At 39.9% G+C, this 22960-nt stretch overlaps 2 long non-coding RNA genes across 4 annotated transcripts in view; both read right to left on the bottom strand.

Moving 5' to 3' along the window:
- Positions 1-22960, bottom strand: part of LOC110260013 (uncharacterized) — an 84495-nt gene that overhangs the window by 17391 nt on the left and 44144 nt on the right. The gene's annotated exons all lie outside the window — the stretch shown is intronic.
- On the bottom strand, positions 15861-21629 carry LOC146404791 (uncharacterized). Of its 2 annotated transcripts, none has more exons than XR_014841949.1 (2): positions 20583-21629; positions 15861-19304 (listed from the first exon to the last, which is right to left on the bottom strand). It is a non-coding gene; the product is annotated as an uncharacterized LOC146404791 (long non-coding RNA). The 2 variants fall into 2 exon arrangements; XR_014841950.1 differs by having other exon boundaries at positions 15861-19298.

Raw genomic sequence — 22960 nt, 5'->3', positions numbered from 1 at the left:
CTTTTTTCCCCCTTTTTTTTCTTTTTTGTCAACACCCACAGCATGTGGAAGTTCCCAGGCCAGGGATGGAATCTAAAAATTTTAAATTACAAAGCCACATTCCCTTGGAGTTCCCATTGTGGCGCAGTGGTTAACGAATCTGACTAGGAACAGTGAGGTTGCAGGTTCGTTCCTTGGCCTTGCTCAGTGGGTTAAGGATCTGGCGTTGCCTTGAGCTGTGGTGTGTGTTGCAGACTCGGCTCAGGTCCTGCGTTGCTGTGGCTCTGGCGTAGGCCAGCGGCTACAGCTCCGATTAGACCCCTAGCCTGGGAACCTCCATATGCCACGGGAGCGGCTCAAGAAAAGGCAAAAAGACAAAAAAAAAAAAAAAAAAAAAAAAAAAACAACCACATTCCTATCAATAGTAGAATGGATAGGATTTTCCATTGTGACTCAGCAGTGACAAGTCCCACTAGTGTCCATTGGGGTGTGGGTTCTGCATTTTTTCCCTTTTTTGGCCACACACACATCATATGGAAGTTCCCAGGCCAGAGGTGGAATCTAAAAATTTAAAAATAACCATCGTGGCTCAGTGGTTAACGAATCCGACTAGGAACCATGAGGTTGCGGGTTTGATCCCTGGCCTTGCTCAGTGGGTTAAGGATCCAGTGTGAGCTGTGGTGTGGGTTGCAGAGGTGGCTCAGATCCCGCGTTGCTGTGGCTCTGGCGTAGGCCAGCAGCTACAGCTCTGATTATACCCCTAGCCTGGGAACTTCCATATGCTGAGGGAGCAGCCCTAGAAAAGTCAAAATGACAAAAAATAATAATAATAAAAATAAAAATTTAAAAATAAAAAAAATATGTCCATGAATAGTAGAATGGACAGGTTTTCCCCTTGTGGCTCAGCTGTGGCAAGCCTGATTGGTATCCATGGGGGTTGTGGATTCAATCCCTGGCCCCACTCAGTGGTTGGGGATCCAGTGTTGCTGTGAGCTGCAGTGTAGGACGCAGGCATGGTTCGGATCTGGCTTGGCTGTGACTGTGGCATAGGCCGGCAGCTGTAGCTCTAATTAGACCCCTGGACTGGGAACTTCCATATGCTGCAGATGTGGCCCTAAAAAGAAAAAAAAAATGTAGTAGAAGGGATAGATTTATACAATGGAATGCTATACAGCAATTAAAAAAAAAAAAAACTACTGCTACACACAATAACATGGATCAATCTCAGAGACCTGACATTGAGCAAAAGAAACCAGGCACATACACCGAAAGCATACAGTATGATTCTATTTACATGAAGTTCAAGAACAAACCAAACAAATTAATGTTGATAAAAATCAGAAAAATGGTGGCCAGTTTGGGGTGGTGTTATTGACTGGGAACTGTTGGGAAGCAACATTTGCCACCCAAAAAATGTGAATTGGCATGTGAATTATTTCAAGCTGAAAACAATCAAGGCCTGACCCGGGAAGAAACTTTGATATTCCCCCAGACAGAGGGCCTGTTCCAGGAAGGGAGCTGTCTCCATGGATAACTTAGTATGAACTAGGTGTGTAGACAGGGAGGAATCTAGCAATGTCTGTCTATTAAAATTCCTCTCTGTCCCGTTGTCTGTTTGGCCCAACAAGCATTCGTTTACCAAACATTTGCTTTTCTGTCTATGAATTACTCCACCCCTTTGAAGTCCCAAACCACTACTCCCAATATCCTCTTTTGTCTTTAGCTAAAGACGGTATTTAAGATAAGGGCTTCCCTTGTTCTGGTGAGTTACTCAGTTCTCCTGGACATCTCCCACGTGAAGATGTTTCTAAACTTTTATGTGATTTTCTCCTTTTAATCTGTCCGGACATTAATCAGCTTTTTCTCCCTTTAATCAGCCAGGAGAACCTAGAAGGGTAGAAGAAAATTTCTTCCACACTAACAAAAACAACTTGATGTAGTCCTCTGGGGTGCTGGGAATGAATGTTCTACAACTTGATGTAGGTGGTTACACAGGTATACATACATGTATAAATTAGCATGCATGCACATGTATATACACAGCTAGAAAATAAACTTTTAAGATTTGTGCATTTTACTGCCTGGTAGGGCATTTTTCTATCTGATATCAATATTTTTTTAATTCAGCAGTCAATTATGCCAATCCACCAATAGCCTAAAAGAACTTTAAAAAAGGAGTAGAACTATATAAATCAAATGAAATGAAATGATATCCGAACATACTAAGCAAAAAAAAGCAACTTGCTGAGTATTTGTTTAGTATGATCCCACCTATGTGTGTGTTTTAGTAGATATATGTATGATTATATAGGCATTGACAATTTTTAAAAGAATATATAGGAAATTGGTGGAGTAGGTAACTCACATTGCTGGCATGTGGGACTAGGAGTTGGGGTTTTTACATAGGATGTTTTTGTGGTTTTTTTTCAGTTTATGCTTTTTATATAATTGCTAACCTAACCTAAAAGATTTCGTTAATGTTTTTGTGCATGTGTGTGTGTCTTCTTTTTAGGGCTGCACCCACGGCATATGGAAGTTCCCAGGCTATGGGTTGAATCGGAGCTTCAGCTGCCAGCCTATACAACAGCCACAACAACATGGGATCTGAGCCACAACGGGAACTCCCAAGATTTCATTAATCTTTTCTGTGTTTTCAAAACTGCATTAAGTTGATTTTGAAATCTTTGAGTCTGTTTCTGTTTTGTAAGTTCTTTTATATCATTTTTATTAGACCACATATTAGTGATCTCATATGATATTTGTCTTTCTCTGATTTACTTATTTCACTTAGTATTAGATAGGTAACCAAGACTTACTGTATAGCACAGGGTAATCTACTTAATATTGTGTAATAACCTATGTGAGAAAAGAAACTGAAAAAGAATGGATATCTTTTTACTGGTTTACTTTGCTATACACCTGAAACTAACACGACTTTTTAAGATAACTATATTCCAATAAAATTTATTTTTAAAAAAGAAAGAAAGGAGTGCCCATTGTTGCTCAGTGGTTAACGAATCTAAATAGTATCCATGAGTACACAGGTTCCATCCCTGGCATCTCTCAGTGGGCTAAGGATCCTGCATTGCCATGAGCTGTGGTATAGGTCACAGATGTGGCTTGGATCCAGTGTTGCTGTGGCTGTGGCAAAGGCAGGCAGCAACAGCTCCAGCTGGACCCCTAGCCTGGGAACCTCTATATCTGTGGGTGTAGCCCTAAAAAGACAGAAAAAATAAGGAGGAGAAGAAAAAAAGAAAGAAAAACCTTGAAAAAAATTACTGTAAGTTGAACCATATAAAGTTGTCATTTTGTATAAGTCAAAAATGAGAATATTGACAGTTTCATATAATTTAATACCATGAACAGATATAAAGAAGTTATATAAAAACATTCATTTAGAAATTACTAACTCAGAATTTGACATAATTTTCATGTCAGCATAAAAAGCATGACTCAAACCCAATATGATTTGAATATAAATAATTCCTAACAGTTTCTGAACCTTTACAGTAGCATTTCAAAAATATGATGAAATTTGAAATTAGAAAATCTGGGGTCAGATTTCAGTTCTTTCACTGGCTTTCTGACCTATGATAAGCTGCTTGATTGGCTCTGCACCTCATTTTGTGTGTGTGTGTGTGTGTGTGTGTGTGTGTGTGTGTGTGTGTGTGTGTGTGTATAACATGAAAAAAATAGTGCCTGACCTACAAGATTACTCAAAGGATTAACTTGTTGATGCATATCAAAGCACTTTCCAAAGTATAAAACACTATCCAAATTTAATCATTATTGTTTTAAACAAGAAAAGGAAATAGGTCATTTTTGCTTTGAATAGATCAAGTCTGTAGCACCCATATTGTAATTTAAGGTATTCTAGATTTGTGGTTCCCAAATCTTTGATCTCAGGACTCCTTTACACTCTTTGTGATGTGTCTTTTTATCTATTAATATTTACTGTAATAAAGGAAAACAGAAAGATTGTAAATACTTATTTTGAAATATTAATATATTGATACTCTAAGTTTTGTGAGAAAGAGCTATTTTTTTCCTAAAACAAAGAATAATTAGTAAAAAGAGAGATACTATTTTTACATTTGCAAAGTTCTTTTAAGTCAAGCTTAACACAAGACAGTTGGATTCTCATATCTACTTCTGCATTCCATCTGCTGCAACATGTTGCTTTGGTTTGAAGTATATGAAGAAAATTTGGCCTTACATGGATATGTAGCTGGAAAGGGTATATTAATCGTCTTTTCAGATAGTTGTTGATATGACTCTTTGATACCATATCAAAACCCAGTAAGTGATGGTTGTTGTTTTTTTTTTAAGTTATTTGCAATCTGAATTTGAAACAAACGGTTCATTGCTTTTTTGTGACAGAAACTTCCCATCAATGAACTTCTATTCTGTTACATTAAAATCCACTGGTATATTTTGCACTTTGAATGAATCTTCCACCTACCCACAGTTTTAACATCATTCATTGGTCATATTGAAAATATCAATACTCAGGCTTATTCAGGTCTTCCCAGTGTTAATACATTTCCTTATACAATATTAAACAATCACGTTAATTAATATCACCACTTATCAGTAAAGTGTTTTAGTATTGAGAAACTATCAACTCACAGTGGTGGACAGAAATTTTCCACCACTGATTTTTGCTTAAAAACTCAAATTTAAACTTTAGAAAATACTGTAGTTTGGGATTTTTTCCCTTGAAATAACAGGTCTACTTCATTTATTTTTCTGAAAAGCTGTGCCAAACACCCAAGTTTGAATAACCATAGTTTGTATTTCAGTGGCTCTTTCAAGTAAATAGGATGATCATGGGGGGAAAAAAAAGTGGCTAGTTCAGCTTGCAACTCACACAATTGCACAGTGTTTTTTCTCAAGATAACCAGTGTGCTTTTGTACTTCAGTATGCAGTCATAATGTCTTGTGTGTACTTTGCATTTTGTCATCCAGAATATTAAAAATACATATATTCAAGGGTCAAGAGTTGACAAAATTAATCATTTCTACTTGTTCCATAGGATCATAAGTAAAATTTTAAGTGAAACTGAACGTGCTTTTTACTGTGAGTGCATGGAGATGAAGAAGACAATTGTAATCATGCTCCTTAGAGCCACTTCTTTGACTTGTGCCAAGGCACTAGTGGTTCTCATTACCATACCTTTGGAAAATTAGTGAGGAGAATAGTACAGAGAAAAGAAAAGCAAATAATATCTTAATATCATTATGAAAGAACTGGTGTTGCCATGAGCTGTGGTATGGGCCACAGACGTGGCTTGGATCCTGAGTTGCTATGGCTGTGACTTAGGCCAGGGGCTACCCCTAGCCTGGGAACCCCCATGTGCCTCGGGTATGGCCCTGAAAAGACCAAAAACAAAAAAGAAAGAATTAAGCCAGTAAGGTGGGGAGAGTGACAAGAGCGGAGCAAGGATTGAAAGAGAGGATGAAGAATTAAGAGGAAGCACCATACAGGGTAGAAAGGGAACATGTTATTGGAACTCTTTTTATAAAAGTTTTGCCCATCAGTAGTTTATATAAATCTGATGGAAGAGACTGAATATGTGATTAATTAAAGCATGCCAACTACCATTAACTAAGGCAGAGAGACATCTCGAACAGGGTTCATCAACCTTCATGACATTATGAGCCAGGTAATTCTATTATGGGTCTGTTCTATGCTTTGTAGGATATTTAGCAGGAGGCCCAGCTGCTACGCATGAGATGTGAGTCACAATACTGCCCAGTTATTCAACCCAAAATGTCTCCAGGCGTTGCCAAATGTCCTTGGGGAAAGAGTTTAGGAGAGGGGCAAAATTACCCCTGGTCTAGATGTATCATTATCTCAGCATATAAAACTCTCCATTCCATTTCTTTAATGGAACTGCAAAACTATAACCTAAGCTGAGATCCTGAAAATAGCTTCACATTTTGCCTAGTTTCTGCAGTAATAGTTTACTGGCTACTAAAGGGCTCCCATTTGTGATCTATAAGATAAAATGTCCAGCTCAGAGCCTATCATGCTAGGTCCTATTACTGCCCTACAGTTAAATCCTGTGTCTCAGTTTTATCATTTCTCAAATGAGTACAACAGTACCTCATCTACCTTATGTACAGCTGACTGTAAGGATTATGAAAGGAGATGTAAAAGTGCTTTGGGAGTTCCCTGGTGGCTTAGCAGCTAAAGGATCCAACATTGTCATTGCTGTGGTTTGGGTCACTGCTGTGGTGAGGGTTTGATCCTTGGCCTGGGAACTTCCACATACCACAGGCGCAGAAAAAAAGAAAATGCTTTGAAAAGTTAAGAAAAAATATAATCAAATGTAACTAAGTCCTTATGGTCTTTGCAAAAATGGAAACCCATTAACAAGCAACCTCGAAGTGTTTGAGATGCTCTTTTCTACTTTTAACTGCATAGAATTTGCCTTGTCAGTGTAGGAGTGGGCTCATTTGCTTCTGCTAGTGCAGAGAACAAATGTGATCTGATTCTGTGAAAAATACTACAGGCAATCGCTGACTTCAAATGCTTAATTTCTAGAGCATTGCTTCTTAGCAAACAGTAACCCAAGCCCTTCATCATAATCCCAACCCTCTTTTTGTAATATAAAAAAAAAAAAACCTCAAACAACACCCCAGAATCTTTTAAGAGATTCTGCAGATTTATTAGTGAAGGAAGGGAAGAAGCTGTAAAAGTCAGAATATGGGAGAGATGAGTTGAAATAACTTTGTGACATAAACAATGCCAGAGTGACTGAGTTAATTTGAGGATTTTAGAATCCAAGAGGAGAGAGAAGAGCAGAAAGGAAAGCTGGAAGATTGCTAAGATAAACTTCATTTATTAAGGGTTTTCCAGAATACAAGAAAATAGAAATGTTCCTCCTCCTCCTCCTTCTGTTTCCTGCACTAAATGGCACCCATCTGATCCCATATCGTTAAAATATCCCCCCTTTATATGGATGTGCACAATTTATGTAAAGAATTCCCTCTTGATGGAAAAGTCAGTCATTTCTAGTTTTTCTTTCTCGTTTTCAATTATAAATAAAACTGAGTAAATACTGTCAAAGAAAATTGTTCTGTGTATCTATATTTCCTTGGGATGCATTCTTGATCGTGAAGTTTCAAGGGGCACACACATTTTTATAGCTTCTATTTTTGATAATAAGCTTTTTGAGGAGTTTCATTTCTTTAATTATCATGGTGCCATCTTGGTGTTCTAGATATATCTCTACCACTTAACACTTGAGCACATGCCTAATAAGACTTGATATACATTCTAATTTTGAAATTGTCCAAAATAATGTTTACATGATCTTCAAATTTGGAAATCTCTCAATATAATGATCATAATTATAACCATTTTGTCTTCTTTTTCAGGATTACCATTTGTGCTTTCTTCTTCCTTAAATGTGCTGCATTTCTTTCAAATAATCAAAAGAGAAGTTGTCAGTGTTCTTTCTGTAACTCTACCCCCTTGAAACAGCTTCTTCAGCTGCTGTGCTTCACCATTTTTTCTCTTATTTAATTGCCTTTTCTAGTTTCCATCCCCCAATTATTTATTTCTGCAGTTTTTTTAGGCACTGCTATTAAGAGGCTAGCCTGGACTCCTTATTTTAAAATAAATCATTGAGAAAAGTTTTACTGTATATGCTATATAACAACAACAACAAAAAAGATAATTCTAACTAGCCCTGTTTCCCACAGAAACAATTTTTAATGCAATGGAGTTTAAAGTGATGGAGTTTATTGCTACGCATACACCTAAATGAACTTTTTTTTTCCTGCTGGGGATAACCTTTATCTGAATCTCATTATTTATTTCTCTCCATAAATATCAAACAGCCAAGAGTATTAATTTGATCACCCAATGTGCATTTCATCATATTTATTTATTTGTAGTACTGTCTACAAAATAACTTTATAGAAAACATAAATATGCGGTAGCTTAACATTTGGTTGTGACCATTAGAAGAACCAGTAGCAGTAGTTTCATTCTAACGTGTTGTCCAGGGGTTAAGAGCAGAAGGAGAAAGGGGAATCTGGCAGCCAATTGGTACATTTAGGAAATGGCTAATGGCTGCCCCAATGTCTTTTGAGGAGACCCTGGGAATTACAACAGAATGCTAATATATGACATCTGTATGAAGCTATATCATGGTGTCAATGTGCAAAAATTGCAGGGATCCATTTAAGGTATCATTTTCAAATACAATCTCTAGAATTCCCATTTGTCTTCAGATTGCTCATAACAATGGCTTTCTAAAAACAGTTGCTGATTTACGTACTTAAAATTATACTCTAACAGCCTGACTCACCAAATATTGAGAATTGAAAATAACATTCTTTCAAGGTAAAGCACGATTTCCTTCACTTAGAGGCAAAGAAAGAGACTGATAAATTGTCCTGATCACTCGTTGATAAGTGGCCGTGCCAAGGCCTGGGCCTCAGTCTCTGACATGAGATCTTTTTCCAGTCAGACCTACTAAGTCTGTCAGGTAACCTAGATGAGTAGAGGTCTTGAGTATAAAACCAGAGAGAGCCACTGGAGTACAAGTTCCTGTGTGAAGGGGCAGAAGACAACAAGCTCCAGCCTACGGTCCAAGGGGAACATTGGCAGTATTGCCAGACCTTGTGATCTTTCAATAAAGCTAGAAATCTTAACTTTTCAATGGAATCTCTATATTTTGTAGGTTGGCAATTATTTCAGAGTGTTTGTTCATTGAACAATACTTGTCTGCTGTCAGATCTGACCATAGGCCACCAGTTTTCTGGCGTTGGGTGTCAAATTGTGGAGCAACAGATCTAGACTCTCCTAGAGAAAGACAGTGTCTAGGATTGAAAGGACCAAGAGTCCTGTCCCAGTGTTCCTGAAATGCATAAACTCTGGAGTTTAATGTAGTCATAAGGAGATTGAGTCCAAATCCTGGCTCATTACCAGCCAGGTGATCTAGGGCAAGCTACTCTCTGTACTATAATTTCCTCACTTTAAAAATGAGTATAGGCGTTCCTGCTGTGGTGCAGCAGGCTAAGGATCTGGCATTGTCTCGGGCAGCATGGGTTCAGTCCCCAGCACAGTGTAGTGGGTTTAGGATCCAGTGTTGCTGCAGCTGTGGTATAAGTCACAGCTGCAGCTCAGATTAGATCCCTGGCCTAGGAACTTCCTTATGCCATGGGTTTGGCCAAAAAAGAAAATAAAAATTAATAAATAAAAATGAGTATAATACCTGACCTACCTCAGAGAGTTGTGAGGATGAGTTAATATATTAGAGCAGGATCTGGTACAGGGTGAGTCTATGTAGCTGGCATTACAGTTGGCTTTCCCTATCAACAGATGCAGAACCCATAGATCAGGATGACTGACTAAGGGACTTGAAAATCTACAGATTTGGTATATCCTCTAGGGGTCCTGGAATCCCCTGTGGATATCAAGTGACAACCACATTTTTTTTTTTTTTTTTTTTTTGCTTTTTAGGGCCGCACCAGCGGCACATGGAGGTTCCCTGGCTAGGGGTCTAATTGGAGATACAGCTGCCGGCCTGCGCCACAGCCACAGCAATGCAGGATCTGAGCTGTGTCTGCAACCTACACTGCAGCTCATGGAAATGCCAGATCCTTAACCCACTGATCGAGGACAGGGATCAAACCGGCGGCAACCTCATGGTTCCCAGTCAGATTCTTTTCCGTTGAGCCACAGTGGGAACTCCGACCCATATTTTTGTTTAATTTCGAGGAAAAGGAAGGAGCCCTGCAAATGACTGAGTGGATTTCCAATCATCCTGGTTAGGTGGAGGTGCTGAGTCAAATTTAATTTGATGTAAAAAACAAAAGCAAGAAATGTGATTAGTTGTATCTGAGTGAGAAAGAGCAAATTCATATGGTTACTTTAATGCTGTTGACATATTTCATCTCCATCATGATATTTCTCTTCACATCCTGTGTCAGACGTACAATTTTCAATCCTTCCTTTAATGCCTTAGTACCAGATTCCTCAAAGTGACTCATAAAAAGGATAGACCTTGTCTCATTTCAAACATAGTTATGCTTCAAACTCCTCTTTGAGAAATGTTCAGTGACAAGTCTCTATTGAAAGCAAAGGGAATTGAAGAAAGGGTAGGAGAAATTGCGTAGACTGAAACCACCTTTTGGCTAAGAAAAGTTTTTTTACCTTTTAAAATGGTCCATCTCTCTTAGTGTATTGGGCATATGACCCTTTTTCTGTCTTTCACATATATCCAAAAAAATTACAGTGTTTTTGCACATTTATACACATGATACATATCATAAACTATGCTTTTAATGTTATCTCTTTAGTCAGACTTAACTTGATTTTAAAGAAATTACACCATGTAGAGAATCCGCAGCCTTAATCTTTCAAAACGCTTTTGGTCTTAAAAATAAAAAAACAAAACGAAAAACTTTTCTTTTGGGAGTGACATAACACTTTTTTTTTCTATACATTTATCGCTCAAAAGAGTACACGGTCTTCCCTCTCTCTTAAGCTACTACCCACAAGAAAATGAACCCCAAACGCATTCTTTGTCTAATTTAAACGTCACATTTGCAACACAGCATTATATGTGTATAAATGCACAGATAACATTTTTAATATTAAACATTCCTAATTACTGCACTAATTGCAAATCCAGAGAGTTTATTTCATCTCAGTGATGGAAAAAATGGAATGGCCCCTGCCTTTCTGCTAATCAAGATTGCTAATTCATTTTTACCAAGTGTAGGGGAAAAGGAGGCTTGAGCACACATAAATTGTACCATTTTTCCTCAGGCTGACTTTGAATAGTACAGCCATTTCATTCTTCCCAGTGGATGGGTATTTTTCTTAGTAGGAGACCTAAATTGAATTTCAATCGTTGATGTAATCTCTAGGCATAAATGTGCAAAAGACTGTTTCTATGAAGAATGTAACTTCTGAAACTATGGAGATTATTTCTCACTGGCTCTACCATCTCCTGGTTTGGAGCACAGGATCAGGCTGATAGTGCTGGATCCAAGGTACTTGTTAACATAGGAACTAAGACACGTTTACTTGATTCCTTGGCTTTCCATGAAAACAACAGCAAGTAATCACCTCCATAATTGTTTTCTACACACTCAGAAGTTAGTCACAACTAAAATGTTATTGGAGATACATTATCCTGCTAAAGTTGGGGACTCAAAAACAGCCAGACCAGGAGGAGCCCCCAAACCAAAGCACCACACTCCCAAAGAAGCTCCTAAAATAGGCGATCCCCTGGTGGGCTGCACTTACAAGCCAATCTTGGCAACTAGCCCAGTTTTACCCACCTCTGGCCAGGGGTGTGTGCCCTGCTCAGCAGGCCAGGGAGGTTTGGTGCCAGCAGGACTCAAAACCAAGCTTCCTGGTTGTAACAAAGGTCATGATTCTTGCAGATGAGGCCTGCTGCTTTCATGGATAAATACACTTCCTATTTGTATAACAGCGCTTAAACTGATTCAAGCCTTTTAGGAGAGTAATCTATAATCTCATGTTGCAAGAGCCTTCCCTTGACCCAGTAATTCCACTTAAGAAAATAATCCTACATTTCTGCAAAGCTCACTAAAAGTCAATAGTTCAACTCGTATGTACTGTAGTGAGTGCCAGTGCATCATAAATCAGACAAGGTGTTGGAAAGAATAAAACCTTTGCTTGACCTTGGGGAATTTACAGTTGACTGGCAACTTCACATTTATCGTTTACTGAATCCTACCGTGTACCAGGTACTCCAGTAGGCATTTTATATATTTTCTCACTTAATCATTATAACCTATACAGAAAAGTAGTATCACTCATATCTGACGCTAAGGTGGTTGAGTAACTTGCCCTGAGTTATAGAGCTAAGTAACACTTCTAAAATTCAGACCCAGACCTAAAATCTTCCAATGTTGTCCTTTACTCATTAAATTTTGCTGCATTATAATTTAAAACAATAGTAACAACAATCAACATATCAACAACCATCAAAGGTAAACAATAGAAGGATGAATAAATAAATTAATATTAGGTTGGATCTGCAGTCATTAAAAGTGATGTCTAACTATTACAACATGGAAAATGTTTATATATAATTATAATAATAAAAGCAGGATGTAAATTAGTATATGCAAAATGATTTAAACTATGTTTAAGCACACACAGACACACACACACACACAAATTAGAAGGAAAAACACCATTTTTTTTTCTTTTTTCTTTATTTGGCTGCATCTGTGGCATGCGGAAGTTCCCAGGCCAGGGATCAAACACTCACCACGGCAGTGACCCAAGCCACTGCAATGACAATGCCAGATCTTTAACCTGTTGAGCCAAAAGAGAATTCCAAAATATCCATTTTTTTAAGGAGTTCCTGTCGTGACTCAGCAGTAGCAAACCTGACTAGTGTCCATGAGGACATGGGTTTGGTCCCTGGCCACGCTCAGTACGTTAAGGATCCAGCATTGCCATGAGCTCTGGTGTAGGTCACAGACATGGCTCAGATCCACCTTGCTGTGGCTGTGGTGTAGGCCAGCAGCTGTGGCTTGCATTCAATCCCTAGCCTGGGAACTTCTATATGCCTCGCAGGTGTGGCCCTAAAAAGACAAAAAAAAAAAAAAAAAAAAACAGTTTTTTTAAAAATAGGCACACCTATATGTTCACTTAAATAACACAAAATTAAGGGGAACTATAAGAGGAAAAGCTGTATTTTCGTATGTAATCTAGAGAAAACACTTCACATAAGCCTGCAGAATTTTTTTTTTAATGGCCCTTGATCTTTTCTCTAATAGCCATAAAAATTTCCCTCTCATCTTCCTGTCATCCTTCTCTCACCTAACCTGTATTAGTCAGGATTCTCCATAGAAACAGAACAAATAGCATGTGTGTATATATGTAAGAGAGAGAGAAAAAGATTTTATCTAAGGAAACGGCTCAGGCGATGTGTGACTGGCAAGTCTGACATTAGCCCGGCAGGCTGCAGGCTGGAGACCTGGGGAAGGGTGGACCTTGTAATCTTGATCAGAAGGCAGTCTGGAGGCAGAATTCTTTCCTCCTGAATGTGTCTTAGTATTTTCTCTAAGACTTTCAACTGATTGGATAATGTCCACTCACATAATGAAGGGCAATCTGCTTTAATCAGTCTGCAGATTTAAATGTCAATCTCACAGCAACATCTAGATGTGATCAACTAAAAAACCAGGTACCAGAGCCAACCAAGTCTCCATTGCAGAGTTAACCATCACATGACTATTTCCCAGGCTACACAGAAGAAAAATGAATTTGTATTTCAGATCCTGTCCAGGCTCATCCCATCCTTTGACACATGTTACTAAAGACTCCAGCTTCCATCTGACATTAGGCCTTATGAGACATGAACGTCATCTCACTATACATTTGTTGGATCAAAATAAATCAAACCTGTAACTCCTTAAGGTTTATAAAATATGTTCATGGATATATCTTAAGTAACCTTCACAATAAGCCATGTTGTGGTCCTCACTGAGTCAAACCTAAAGCCAGAGGGAATGTTATGACATGTCCAAGATCACGGAGTTAACAGATGATAGAGTTCAGAAGAATCAGGGCTTCCACCTTTAAGCCTTGCTATCAAATACATGCCATGAACAGTGTCACGGGCCCTCAAAGAGAGCAGCTGTTTTAATTTTATTCAATTTCCCAATTCATCTGCATTGAATACTCATAAAGATTAAGGTGCCTGTCTGGCTTATTGCCCAGGATGGAAACTTAAACCTGCATAACAAGTTCAGGAACTGATCACCGTCCACAAATACATGTTAGGTTTTTTTGTGTTTTAACTTTGATTAAAGTATAGCAAGAATTCCCTGGTGGCCTAGTGGTTAAGGATTCATTGCTGTCACTGCTGTGGCTCAGGATCAGTCTCTGGCCTGGGAACTTCTCCACACCACAGGAGCAGCTAAAAAAGGAAAAAAGAAAAACGAAAAACGAAAAAGGATAGCATGCTACTCAGATTATAAATTTACAGCTCAATGAATTTTCACAAACTGAGTACCCCCCGTGGAACTGCTACAGAAACCAAGAAAAGGAACATAACTGGCATCTTTGAAGCTCCTTAGGGGGCCTCCCAGCCACCATCTTTCCCCTGAAGTTTACCATCCAGGTGTTTATAGCCATCAATAAATTTTTTCAGCTTTGGAAAAATAGAGTCCTGGGAGTTCCTGTCATGGCACAGTAGAAACAAATTCGACTAGTATCCATGAGGACGTGGGTTCAATCCCTAGCCCTGCTCAGTGGTTTAAGGATCTGGTATTGCCGTGGTGTCAGTTGCAGACATGGTTTGGATCTGGCCTTGCTGTGGCTGTGGCTGTGGCTGTGGCCAGCAGCTGTAGCTCTGATTCAACCCCTAGCCTGGGAATCTCCATATGCTGTGCCCTAAAAAAGAAAAAAAAAAAAAAAAGGAAAGAAAAATAGAGTCCTAGTGTATGTGGTTTTGTATGTGTGTGTGTGTCTGGCCTCCTTTGCTCTGCATTATGTCTGTGAGATTAATCCACTACTTTGTTCAGTCGTGCCCCTGGTGTTTAGCATCCCATTGTATAAATGTAACACAGTTTGTTCATCCAGGCAACAGTTTGGGTTGTTTCCAGTTTGAGTTCCAGGAATGTGAACAGTGCTGCAATGAACATTCTCATACATGAATCATAGGCCATCTATGTATGCATTTCTATTCATATGTACTTAGAAATGGAATTTCTGGGTCACATGTCTGCATACATTCAATTTTACTGGTACTGCCAAACAGCAGTGGTGGTACTAATTTAGACACCACTAGCAGTTGATGAGATTTCCAGTTGTTCTATGTACTCATTCATTAACATTTGTTATTATCATCTTTTCATTGTTATAATTTTACAACATACATATGTATCCATAATATATAACATTAGTTTGCATTTATAAAAAGTTCATGTAAATGGTATCACTATGATAATATTCCACGTTTTTTATCATGAGCTAAAAATCATGTTTCCACATGAGATTTATCTATACTGAGAGAAATAGTCCAATGTATTCTCTTTCACTGCTACACAAATTTCTGATTTTTCAAATCTGAATCCAGTTAACGCCCATTTAGGTTGCTCTCCTTTTTTTTCCCAGTTAAAAACAATGGTGCGAAGATTGTTCTTATTGATGTATCTTTGTGCTTTTGCATGGGAATTTCTCTAGAGTGCAATGGCTGAATTGCAGTATATGCATATCTTCAGCTATAGCAGCTATTGCCAAAACTGCCTTTCAAAATAGTTGTACCAACTTTTCCTGCTACAAGCTGACTCCAAGGATGTCCTTGCCTCAGACCTTTGCCAATTACTTATATGGTCAGGCTTTTTTTTTTTTTTTTTTTTTTTTTAATGTTTGTCAAGCAAATGAGTGCGTAATATTTATAATATCTCTAAGTTTTCCAAATAATTTATAAATACATACACTTGTATTTGCAAAGTGAAAGCAGTCTCGTGTTCCCTCCTCTGTCCCCACAGACCTGTAGTTCTAAAACCCTCGCTCTTCATCTGAATGGGGCCCAGAAATCTGCCTACCTGTGTAGATGTCTGAGGAACTTGGGTGGAGAAATGCTGCCCCAGGGCATGTACAGCTAGAGCAGCTAGTTCTCAGTGGTTTAAGTCATCTTCTTCCAGCTGGGACAGAAGAGGTGGGAGGTAGAGACAAATCCTATGCCCCGTTTTGTATCCCTAAGCCCAGTCCACAAAGGGGACTCAATGAGTATTCAAGGATATAGGAAAGGAAGGGAAAGTGGAAGTGACAGCTTTTTCCCTGCTTGGTCTGCATCACAGCTTTGAGTGTCTGGGGACACATAAGTTTTGTTTATTTAAAAATGCAAACCACAAATGCCTTGTTTTGGATTAACTGTTAGGTGATTTGATAATACCCTTTCTCTCTCTCTCTCTTTTTCTTTTTACTGCCACCCCTGCAGCATACAGAAGTCCTGGGGTTGAACTGGAGCTGTAGCTGCCAGCCTACAAAATTGTCGCAGCAATGCCAGATTTGAGCTGCATCTGCCATCTTTGCTGCAGCTTGCAGCACCTCTGGATCCTTAACCCACTAAGCGAGGCCAGGGATTGAACCCTCATCCTCATGGACACTATGTCCACAACAGGAACTGCTTGGTAATACTCTTTTATTTATTTATCTTTTTGGCCTCACCCGTGGCATGCAGAAATTTCCAGACCTGGGATTGAACCCATGCGACAGCAGTGACCAGAGCCACATCAGTGACAATGCTCCATCCTTAACCCTCTGACTCACCAGGGAACTCCATATAATACTCTTTACTATAAATAGTTTTCAACTTGGACTAATGGCATATCAAAACCTTTTATTTTGTATTTTTTTTAATATGTTCTCTCAAGAGGAATGTATAGAGAATATATTCAGAGCAGGGTGCTCCCTGGATCTAATAACTAATAGTACATGACACAGGGCTTGCAGAGAGGGACAAACAAGGAATCATAGTCAGAAAGTGCTTAGAAATCATCTAATCCAAACAACTCATTTTATAGAAAAGGGGAATGGGGAGAATTGCCATCTTCACAGAGGACAAAGCAGAAAGTAGGGAGCCGAATTAAGTCTTCCCACGCCAGGATCACTGCTCCGATGAAGGAGCAGTGGTTCATAACGATAACCCAGAGCTTATAACTCCTTCCCCACTTCCTTCAACCATCTGTCACCCCTCAGGGCAGAGACCATAACCTGGGCTCCATGGGTAGAATTTAGCAGCACCAGCCTTAAAAAAAAATAAAAATAATAAATAATAAATACGTAAATAAAAACAATATCCTTAAAGCAGAGGCATAGGAAATAGAAGAGGGAGGGCCAAAAATGGAGATTATACAGCAGCCAGGACCATCAATCAGTAATGAATCCTCATTAGACAACATTTTTTTTAAGGGGCAGCATCTCTGGTTTCCCATCCTCTGGCTGGTTTATTTCAGGATACTACTAAGGAAACAAAGGATTCAGAAGAACTGATGCCACAACACACATCCCGTCATTAACTTGTAAGCAACAATACAAGACCAGCACTAAGATACCCAGGGCAGTGGGATACCCATCCCTTCCAGGACAGCACTGTTAAACCCTTCGATCTGGGGCCAGGGAAGGTTCTCTGCATTGGGTTCTGAGGTCACAGAACCCTGAATGGATCTTGTCTAGCCCCACAGTTCTTTCTGTTCACAACCCAGTTTGATCATCCCAGACACTTTCTTGCATTGTCTGCATTAATGGATAGCAGAAAAATCCTTGTCTGTGCTGAAAATTCAGTTCGAGAACAGAGATGTTCTGCTCCAGCTAAGCAAACATTGTCACCTGCACAGCTAGTACTTTAGCTATTTCTGCTTCTAGTTGTCATTTCCTAAATCTATGAAAGGCAGAAGCACTTGAGGTACAAGTCTCTTCCAAAGCAAAATGCCCCACCCCACCCCACCCCCCTGGCCAACTTTCCTCTGCAGAGCACTGTGGTCCTGGTGCTGTGGTCCTCTCCTTCCCTCTGGCCTCTCCAGGTATGTGTGGGGGAAAAAGAAGGGGTGCATCCTGGGATAGGTGGGGCATGGAATAGTTACCCGTTACCCAGATCAGTGAGTGAGGAGTGGCAACAAGAATGAACCCCCTCCTCTGCTCCCTGCTCCCAAGCGTTGCCTGAAAATCAAAAGGGGTCAAGACTATTCAGGGACCAATAAGGTTGAGAAAGCTACTTTTTACGAGTAGCAAATGTTTTGTAGGGAGAGATTTGTTTAATGAATGTTCTTTTTCTACCTGAGTCTTGGTAGATTTGAATAAGTAAAAACAGTCTGAAGCTCTCTTCGGGGAAGGATGGGGCAGGGGTGGAGAAAGCTGAGGTTTTCGGCCTGGAAAGTTCAGTAGCTGGGAATGCGAAGTGTAATAATAGAAATGTCCCTAAAAATGCCTCAGTTAGAGTGGCCCAAGTCATTTTAAAAACAGGAAGGGTTAATATTCCATTTAACATGATTTGTGTTATAATGGCATTACTCTATACTCCTCAGACATGCACTCACCTCTGTCTCTGGCAAATTTTTAGTGCAATTTCCTGCACACTCACTAGCTTGACTGACTATGAAATCAAAGAAGTGGCTGAATCCTTCACTGGGGAAAGGATATTGCAAAGGAAGTAGAGACAATCCATAAACTACACTGATTCGACAGAAGCAGGAGCTAGGTAGAGGTGACAATGAAAGTGAAGCCACCTCCTCCTCTCCATCTACCTAGACATTTTCCCACATCATCTTGAATGTTTTGCAGTTCTATGAAATGTGGAACAAGGCTTTGACCCCATTGTAAAGGGCAAGGCGACTGCAGCTGATGATTCCCAAAGACTTGTTTCCAGCCCTTGACCTTGGATCCAATTGCCTAGTCAATTTCTCTTCTTAGATGTCTAACAGACAACTCCAGTTTAAAAGAGCCAAAAACCTGCAACTAGAGAGTATCATACTAAGTGAAGTGAGTCAGAAAAAGAAAGACAATATCACTTAAACGTGGATTCTAAAATATGGCACAAATGAACTTATCTACAAAACAGAAACAGACTCACAGACATAAAGAACAGACCTGTGGTTGTCAAAGGGGAAGGGGAGTGAGTGGGATGGACTGGGAGTTTAGGGTTTGTAGATCCAAACTATTATATCTAGAATGGATAAGCATTGAGGTCCTACTGTACAGCGCAAGGAAACATATCCAGTCTCTTGGGCTAGACCGTGATCGAAGATAATATAAGAAAAAGAATGTAAATAAATATATGTATGACGGGGTCACTTTGCTGTACAGCAGAAATTGGCACAATGCTGTAAATCAACTATATTTTAATAAAAAAATAAAAAATAAAATGGTCAAAAGCCAAATTCAACTCCACCCCATATACACACTTCTCCCTTAAGCTTCCTCATCTGAATTAACAGCCCTGTGTCTACTCAATTGCTCAAACCTCAAACTTTGAGTTAGTTATCCTTGATCCCTCTTTCTCTCATCTAAGCAACCCATCAGCAGGCCCCGTCAGCTTGGACATTTCTCACCTTCTCCATACACGACGATGATCCCACCCAACTATCCACCACCTTCCTCAGCTGAATTAGTACAAGAACCTCCTAAACTCCTAATCATCCTACCTCTACTGTGGCCCCCAGTGGTCTTTTTTCAACATATCTGTAAAGCCAGATAGAGGGTCTGTGACCAAATCAGAACCTATCAGTCCACAGTTTAACATAATCTATGGTGTCTTCTGCTATTCAAACTCCTCCCCATGGCTGATAGGCCCCCACATGACCTGGCCCTGCTCACCTCTCTGACCTCATCTCCTTCTACTCTTCCACCATTCATAAGGTGTCATCCACCCTGACCCCTTTCTTTTCTTTTTCTTTCTTTTTTTTTTCTTTTTAGGGCCACAGCTACAGCATATGGATGCTCCCAGGCTAGGGGTTGAATCAGAGCTATAGCTGCTGCAGCCATAGCCACAGCCACAGGGGATCCCAGCCCCATCTGTGACCTATACTGCAGCTCGCTGCAACGCCAGATGCTTAACCCACTGAGCAAGGCCAGGGATTGAAACCACATCCTCATGGCTACTAGTTGGGTTCCTAACCCACTGAGCCACAGTGGGAACTCCCACACTGACCCCTTTCTACACACATGCACACACACACACACACACACACACACACACACACACACACACAGTGCTTCTTCCCTCAGAGCCTTTGTCCTTGTTATTCTCTTGCCTAGATTGCTTTTCCTGTACATTTTTGCATAGTTGCCACAATCCTCACTTGTCTGCCCAATTGTCACTCTCTACATTTTCCTTGCTTTATTTCCTAATAGCACATATTTGTTGTTTGATTACATATTTTCATCTCTCTCTCCCCATTAGAACAAGAGCTCCATGAAGGGGGAGATGCTTATCTCCAGCTCCAAGACAGTACCAGGTACAGAACAGGAACAATGTGTGAAATGCATCTGAGTTTCACTTGTTCTCTGTTTTCCCTCCACCAAAGGCCGTCCTGAACTGTGGCATCTGCTAAAGTCCTCACTCATTTGAATTTTGTCATTAACTGTTCCCCTAAGTCAGCTAAGATGGACCACAGGTAGATGGCCTGGGGCTTCCCCTGGAAAAAGCAGAGGCTGCACTCGAGCTGGCAGAGGCCTGAAGAAAATTCACACACACAGGAAGTCCCTTCTTTCCTAGTATCCAGTTCTATCCCTTTTCATAACTTTATCGAAATGTTCTGCTCTTGCCATTTCATTTTTCCATTTCATTTTTCTTCAGACTTTTTCCTGAAGGGAAAAAGACTTTTGTTTGACTTTTGGTCACTCGCCACAGTTCCTGACTCAAATATTCACTTTTTTACTTAGCAATTCAAAGTCAGAGTTCCCGTCGTGGCTCAGCAGAAACAAATCTGACTAGCATCCATGAGGACTTAGGTTCCATCCCTGGCCTCACTCAGTGGGTTAAGGATCCAGTGTTGCCGTGAGCTGTGGTGTAGGTGGCAGACTCGGCTGGATCTGATGTTGCTGTGGCTGTGGCGTAGGCCAGCAGCTACAGCTCCGATTTGACCCCTAGCCTGGAATCCTCTATATGCTGCGGGTGCAGCCCTAAAAAGGCAAAACAAAACAAAGCAATGTTGCTTAGGATCCTGATAATGAACATAAATAACTGTGTGTGTATGTGGGTAAACCACTTAACGGCTTGTGATGAGGGCCCTGCCTTTTTCTGGTTGGTTAGCAATGCTTCTGATAGCCCATGATGTACATTCATGAGCCAGCAAAGTGAAATAATAGCTCAGTTAAGGAATGTTGCAGACATTTATTTTTTTATGTAATGCAGAATTTGCATTTGTTCTTAGTAGATTCGTATAAACAGCTAGCCAGAGATTCTATCGTCAAAGTGCTCACAATATATTTGAATTGTCACTGACATCTCACTGGCTGAAAGCACAAGTATATTGTTTCATACACACACACACACACACACACACACACACACACACACACACACACATCTTGAATAAATTAAGCAATAACCTCCCTGGGCCCCAATAAAGTGTTCATTCCCCAAGTCCTTTGTTACATCTCATCTCGCTGAGATCTGATGTGTGTAAGGACACCCACAGCTCTCCCCAGCATAAGAGGGGAAGCAAGAGAGAGTCAAAGATAAAAGAGGCAAGGAGGGAAAGACAAAATGCTTAGTGGAAAGGGTAAATGTGGCCAATTCTTCCCTTTGCTGATTCCAGCAGAGCCTGGTAGTTAACTCCTCTTTAAGATCTGCCAAGGAAAATAATATTTCATTTTGATATGTTTCTGTTGTCTGCATGGTTTGCTTTGTCTAAGGAGAAAAAGAATTGGAGAAGAAATTAGAAGGAAAACATTTTCTTGCTTTTATTCTTTTTAAAAAAAGGAGTATATACTGAACTTTTTTGCAGAACAGATGCTGACTCACAGACATTGAAAAACTTATGGTCTCTGGAGGAGACAGTTAGGGGGGTGGGGGGATGTGCCTGGGCTGTGGGATGGAAATCCTGTGAATTTAGATTGTTATGATCATTATACAACTACAGATGTGATAAATTCATTTGAGTAATAAAAAAGAAAAAAATTTAAAAAAGGGAGTATAAGCAGGACATGGAAATACCATAAAAGGGTCAATTATCCTGCAATCACTACTATTCTACACTAATATATCTAGGTGACAGAAGAGATGGAGCCATAATGGGTGGCTCCGTACTCTTTCTCTCTCTCTCTGCCATGTGAGGACACAGCAAGGAGAAAACATCTGAGAGCCAGGAAGAGAGCTTTCACCAGGAAAAAATCAGCCAATACCTTGATCTTGGACCTCTCAGTCTTTAGAAATGTGAGAACTAAATGTCTGTTGTTTAAGCCACCAGGTCTATGGTATTTTGTTATGGCAACCTGAGCTAAGACAGTGATTTACATGAATTCATTTAGCAGATATTTTTCTGAGCCTCTCTAGGTACTGTCCCAGGGCTGTGGGTAGAGCAGTGGTAAAGTAGATGAGGTTCTGCCTTCCTGGTGGGACTTGCATTCCAGTGAGATCTGCCACAGACAATAAACAGGTAAACAAGCAAGCAAATTTTAGATAGTGATGAGAGCCAAGAAGAAGACACAATAGGACCATGAAGTGCAGAATGACTGGGAAGGGGCTACTTTAGATCAGATAGTCAAAGGAAGCTTCCTGGGGACAGAATATTTGAGCTGAATGGCAAGGAAGAGCCAACTAGGAGATAATCTGGTGGAAAATTCCAGACCTGGAAACCAAGACGTTAGCACTGTGACTGTGTAAAAATGGATAGCTACCTCTGAATTACAGCAGGCAAAGAATAAAGTAGACTTGAGATATACTTGAGTATTAATATCCATAAATGGAAGAAGAGATGCATAGCAAGAACATTTATATAAGAAGTTTCAGGAGTTCCCATTGTGGCTCAGTGGTTAACGAATCTGACTAGCATCCATAAGGACACAGGTTCAATCCCTGGCCTCACTCAGTGGGTTAAAGATCCAGTGTTGCCGTGAGCTGTGGTGTAGGTCACAGAGGCAGCTCAGATCCTGCATTGCTGTGGCTGTGGTGTAGGTGGGCAGTTACAGCTCCAATCGGATCCCTAGCCTGGGAACCTCCATATGCCGCAGGTGCAGCCCTAAAAAGCAAAAAAAAAAAAAAAAAAAAAGAGTTTCAGATTTTGAAGATCAAGGAAATAACAATGGTCTCAGAACAACCTCCTACTCCAACAAGTCCTTCCCTGTATTTCCTCCACGTCACCATCTACCATCCATATAACATGTATCAGTCATACAATATCATGATGTTAATCATAGCATCACCAAGTCAGTTCTATTACATCAGTGGGGTACATCTGTTACAAGTCAATAAACCAATGGTGACTAAAGTCAATAGTCTATTCATATTTCTAACATCTT

This window comes from Sus scrofa, chromosome 3, assembly GCF_054392235.1.
Source record: "Sus scrofa isolate SSC_HxYL_T2T_F1_AM1 chromosome 3, Sscrofa_HxYL_maternal_Yorkshire_Landrace_v2.0, whole genome shotgun sequence".
NCBI classification, from domain to species: Eukaryota; Metazoa; Chordata; class Mammalia; order Artiodactyla; family Suidae; genus Sus; species Sus scrofa.
This window is presented reverse-complemented; position numbering and strand designations above follow the sequence as displayed.